The sequence below is a fragment of the Pinus tabuliformis genome, chromosome 4_1 (assembly GCF_031772625.1).
Source record: "Pinus tabuliformis cultivar Carrire ecotype Pingquan chromosome 4_1, CPIR1, whole genome shotgun sequence".
Classification (NCBI taxonomy): Eukaryota; Viridiplantae; Streptophyta; class Pinopsida; order Pinales; family Pinaceae; genus Pinus; species Pinus tabuliformis.
The window spans coordinates 93,279,490-93,285,719 of NC_142303.1; the positions used below are offsets into that span (position 1 = coordinate 93,279,490).

A 6,230-nucleotide genomic window follows, 5' to 3' on the forward strand; every position below is an offset into this window, starting at 1 on the left:
ATTTGCTCAGAATTTAAAAACGATACCCGGATTTGCTCAGAATTTAAAAAAAACGATACCCGGATTTGCTGCACCGGATTCAGGGAAACAACATTCAAGCTTCTTGCTCAGAATTTAAAAAAAACGATACCCGGATTTGCTGCACCGGATTCAGGGCAACGCTGTCCACAGGTCAGCGTATTCTTCAAGCTTCTTGCTGCAACGCCGCTGTCCACACCGTCCAAGCTCAGCGTATTGAAGCTCAACGTATCCTTCAAGTCTCCGTCCACACCGTCCACAGGTCCGTCAGGGATCACAGGGCTAATGCGCACACTCTAATGGCAGAGTCTTACTGCCCACGAGGATCACAGGGCTAATGCGCACACTCTAATGGCAGAGTCTTACTGCCCACGAAGAGGAGAGAGGCGCAGACAAAAGAGCTCTGATACCAACTTAAAACAGAAAACTCACACAACTTCATTAATTTCTTTGCTCAATTACATCACACTTATATAGGAAATAACACAAACTAATTCCTAACCACTCATAACTAATTTTGTTCAACCACCTACAACTAATTCAGTTCAACCACTCATAACTAACTATTTCTGCATTATTCTCACACCATATCCAGGAGCAAAGCAGAGCAGAGTGTTGATGTCTTTCACTATTTATCCTCGTCTTGCGTCTGCCCTTCTCCTCCTCCTCTGCTTCATAACGTCATGTACCAGCGGTGGCTACGAGGAATGCTACTGGGGTTCATGTGGGAGAGCTGAATTCGGCTACCCTTTTGGGATAATTAACAGTGGCTGTGGCGATCCTAAGTTTCAGCTAAACTGTAGTTTGGATAGATATCCTTTGCTTTTACTCAATGGAGACGAGTATCTCATCTTGCAGCCGACAGTCTTGGATAGCACTAGATTTTATAATAATAGAATGACAATTGTTAACTACAATCTATGGAAGAGTATGCCTGCGGATAATTGCAATCCTGTGGGTAACTACTCTCAATTTTGGTGGCCCGGCTCTCAATGTCGTATAGCCCATGGATACACCAATCTCACGCTTTGGGACCAATGCAATGAAAGTATTAAAGGGCATAAGTGCCGTTTATGTGGCGCTGATTGGTACGTCATTCCCAATCCAGAATCTGGGAGACGATTCTGCCAAAGCAACATTCAACTGCCAGTTAGTAACAATTTCTCATTCCAACAGAATGAGGATCTGAGAACACGCCTCTCATCAGGTTTTGAAATAACATGGTATGCCGACACGAAGAGAAACCGAAGCTGTGGCGCTTGTATGAACAGTGGCGGGAGATGTGGTTATAACATTTCAGAACCAACTAAAACATTTATTTGCTATTGTCCCGATGGCACCTCGCAGAGATATGCCCAACCAATAGTATTGGTACTTTTCCTGAACCCCAATTCAATTACAAACACCAATGCTTAAATTACCGCAATCTGTAAAAATATATTAAATGTTCCTTCCATTCTGGACTCTTGAACCCACGGATATATGTGCTTGTAGTGTTTCCCGATATTGTTCATTCTGTTTGCAAAAACTCTGGATTGTTGCTTTTATTCATAATAGTTGTTATGGCCGCGTTGCAGGTCATAAAAGCAGGCTTGCCATTGTAATAGGTAGCTATGATTTCTTCCCATTGTGAACTTGTATCTTGTAATTTCCACTGTTCTCACCCAGGTTAATCAACATCGCATTCATATCGATTTATGTATTACTCTGCAGGTTGCACCATTGGAGGAGTTGCGCTGACAACAATAGCAGTGTTGTTCTTAATGTTTTATGCCGAGAAGAGAAGGCCTACTCCTGGTACCTCTACTTCAAGGGTGGAGAAATTCCTAAAGGAAAATGCTTATGAAATGGCAATGCCAACCAGATATTCACACTCTCACCTCAAGAAGATCACAAACAAGTTTGCAGAAAAGTTGGGAGAATGAGGGTTTGGTGTGGTCTATAAAGGAATGCTTCGGAACGGCGCTCTAGTGGCTGTAAAGCTTCTTGACAGGCATAGGCATACCGAGACCCAATTCACGAATGAGGTTGCTACCATTGGACGTGTCCATCACGTCAATCTAGTTCGTCTGTTGGGGTACGGTTTTGAAAACCCTATAAGCGCACTCGTATATGAATACATGCCCAATGGATCTCTGGATAAAATCTTATTTGCCCGGAAAGAGAAGGGGCAAGTGTTAAGGTGGGAACAATTGTATTCGATTGCTTTGGGTGTGGCCCGTGGAATTGCATATTTACACCATGATTGCCCAAAGCGCATCGTACACTTCGACATCAAACCTCACAATATATTGCTGGACGCCGACTTCACCCCTAAAATTGCTGATTTCGGTCTCGCAAAACTTTGTGGAAAGGAAGACGATCATATTTCTATGACAGGAACGAGAGGGACGCCGGGATATGTTGCGCCGGAGTTGTGCCATAGTGATGCCGGTCCTGTTACAGATAAATCAGATGTCTATAGTTTCGGAATGCTGTTGCTAGAGATTGTTGGGGGCAGAAAGAATATTGATGTGCAGGTTAGCCGGTCCAGTCAATTATACTTTCCTGAATTGGCTTTCAAGCTGATTGAGAGTGGTGAGTTGGGGATGAGGTTGAGTGGAGGAGAAATGGAATGTGCAGACGAGGAGAAAGCGAGGAGACTCACAAAAGTTGGGTTGTGGTGTATTCAATACAACTCTGCAGATCGTCCATGCATGATGAGGGTTGTGCACATGTTAGAAGGAAATGGAGATGACGTCGCCAATCCTCCGCCGCCCTTCAATTCCTCGGCCACACCTGAAAATGTTGTACTACCATCCACGGTAAATTCTTCTGCAATTGAGATTACTTTATAGATTTATATCTTTGATTGTCTTTACTTAAACCAGTGGCTGGATTTTTGCGCGTGGATCGCCGATTCGCCGGACTCCATACAATACCTTTGTGAAAATGACTGGGTGACTGCCAGGAAGTGTTAAGACTCAGGTGAACTGACAGCTACGAGCCATGATTTTGTTTCTCTAATGTAATAATGTTTTTACTTCTGGAGTATGACTCAGAATCTGTTTGTTTCTGAGAACACGTACATCAAGCTACTTTTTATCTGAGAAAGATTCACTCTGCCTCCTTAGTTGATAAGTAGCAGAGGAATTAAGATTAAAAGAAAACTTCTGGTCATGCAAGTATTTTTTGACTTCGATTAATGTGCACCTTTTCTGTATAGAGCCAATTTTATCTTTTCATCTGTTTTTGATTATTAAGGGTTCTTTTATCAAATATTGAAAATTCCAAGGTGCGTTATATTTGGGTTTGTATAGAGCCATTATTTTTTTTAAAGTACAATCCATTTGCCTGCAATGATTTATTAAAAAAATTGGCATATAGTGCTTTAATATTCAATTTATAAATTCATTATTTTTTGCAATGGCGTGATGGGTTTGGATTTGGATTTACTAAAGCATTAAAAAAAAATTTGAAATGCAATAATTTATAAATTCATTATTTTTTGCAATGGCGTGATGGGTTTGGATTTGGATTTACTAACGCATTTAAAAAAAATTGAAATGCAATCATTTTGGTAGTAAACTTGATAGTAATAATTTTATAATAATATTTATTTTAATTTTAAAATATTAAAAATATTTATTTATTTTAAAATATTAAAAACATTTATTTATTAATTAATTAAATTAAAATGATAAAAAAAATTAAAATATTTAAAAAAATATATTTTCAAATTATTTTTTAATATAAAAATAAATTGATTTATATTATAAATTTAATTATATTATTTATATTCATTAATTAAATTAAATTTTAAAATCTTTAACTGAATTTGTTATATCTAATTAATCGTTGCAGTACGAAATAAACTGCATTTAAAAAAAGCGGCTGCACGTGGCAGCATGTTCTTCCCAATTAACAAATTTTAAAATCTTTAACTGAATTTGTTATATCTAATTAATCGTTGCAGTACGAAATAAACTTCATTTAAAAAAAGCGGCTGCACGTGGCAGCATGTTCTTCCCAATTAAATGGTTTGAAATTGAATTTTTTTATTTGTAAATAACATTTGGTTGGAAGAGGTGGACCGTTCCTCCTCATCCAAGCACTCGACTTTGCAATGCACTCCAAGAACTATTCAAGAGAATCATCTACATACCTATTATAAAATTAAATATCATTCACAAAAATGCCTAAAAAACAAATGTTTACAAATGAAAAGATAACAAGTAATCCTTTCTACAACAACACACTAGCCATTACATAACATGTGACATCTGTATCTTTACAAGCATGCTTTTGAATTAAACTAAACTATACTAGAGACCATTTTTAATGGAAAGTATGCGAATAAAGGATTTTTAGAAGTGGGTGTCTGTCCAGAAAATTTCCAAAGGCGGACCCTCTTATAAGTGGGGAAAAACGAGTCTCACAATCACCATTTATGCAATAACAATTTGATTTAGTCCAACCACGCAATGACTATGGTTTGGCGAATCATCTCCTCCAACAAGCTAAAAGTGTTTCCAATTTCGTTTTTCATATGCAGATTCTAAATAAATATATTTTTTGAAAAAATATTTATTTTTATTGGACATATCAAATTTCTAGAAAACATAGGTTTTTTATTTCTGCTATAACATTTGATTGGTTGACTTATTTTGAAATTGTAAAAGAACCTGCACTAATATATATGAATACCAACCCATTAATATTAATGTGTTTGTGTGTGTGTCATAAGACCCTCATAATGGGGCTTAAGCTTGACCTCGTCATTTGAGGGCTTCACTGGATTTCTTAATTTTATAAAAATATAAAATCAACATTAAAAATTATGTAAAATAGGATTGCACAAGAATCGTCTATCCTCTATAATCATACAAAAATTGTTTCATAAAAATCCATCATTTACATACAAAACTCGGGGCCTGATGTGACTATATGAGGAAAAATATGTTAGACACTTAATCCTTGGGTTATGATTTGGGTTAGTGTGTATTATGGTAAATAGTTGTTAAAGTCCAAAAAGACCCAAAAACTGAATCAATAGTTTCATTATGTATTTATATGTACATCATTCTTTGAGAACATCATTAATAATATAGTTAATTTGGTTTCCAATTTTGTTGTCTTACAATGGTATCATAGCACAGGTTCTAGGAGTATAAAACTCTGGTTTATCTTCTCTATTTGTCTTTTGAAATTTAAGGATATGTCATTTCATGCCATTTAAAGACTGTTGAAGGCTAGGACTACACTAGAGCACATCTCTCGGAGTTTCCAATTGCTTACTGACATAACATTGTTGTTGTGAATACTTTGGAGGTAAAAATATCCCAATTATTTGATGACGAATTGAGAACCAAAAAAAGAGCCAAAACCGCAGAGTTCAAAGAACGACTAGTTTGTAATTCTAAGTGTGTATACACTATTTGTTTCTATATAAAGAATCATGATTTTGGGCTTGAGAATGTGAAAAACTAGGAAGTTCGTGACTCTCAAGGTACAAACATCCTAAGTCAGCAGAGTGTAGATAACCCATTTGTTTACAAGTGGCATCAAGTACGAGGATAGAACATTTGTTGTTGAAGGCAATGGTAGTCTCACTTGTGATGAGTCTTTGTTAGGTTTTTTGTTTTTGGTAGAAGAATGTAAGCAGTCTTGTGCCTTTAGAAGAAAGTTATTGAAGGTGTGCTTTGGAAATTCCTTCAAGTTTATAAGTTTGTATTGCATTATTAAATAGGTTGACTCTTCGTATGTTCTTATTGAAAATTATTCATCTTTTGCTTCTCAAATTATGTTGTAAACAAGTGCATTTTCGGTTGAACCTGACACCTAAGATTGACTAAAATGGCTCAAATTAAAAATCTATTTGATATATTAAACAATCTCATTAGTTCCATTGTCGATGAAACTATAAATGTCAATAAATTAAGTCTTGTTGATATCAAAATCCACTTACATGATGCATTGGAGACAACTGAATTTCCCGAGATTGAGTCTCAAGTACAACGAGACAATCCTAATTCCAAACAGTAGTCAGAGGTTGATGGAGCCATTTCAAAAGAAAAATTCCATGCAGATGTAAAAATTGAACCTCCACTTCCCAAAACATTTGTTAGACCTTGGGAAGAAATTGTACATAACAAAAACAGAACCAGCGTGGGATACAATAAAGATGTTTCTTTTCATGTGCCTATTTTTTCCAAGCCTATCCAATTTTGTAG

At 36.4% G+C, this 6,230-nt stretch overlaps 1 pseudogene; it reads left to right on the forward strand.

Annotated features, from left to right (window-relative positions):
- Positions 1-1,967: 1,967 nt before the first annotated feature.
- On the forward strand, positions 1,968-2,855 carry LOC149174361 (rust resistance kinase Lr10 pseudogene; annotated as a pseudogene).
- The last annotated feature ends 3,375 nt before the right edge of the window (positions 2,856-6,230 follow it).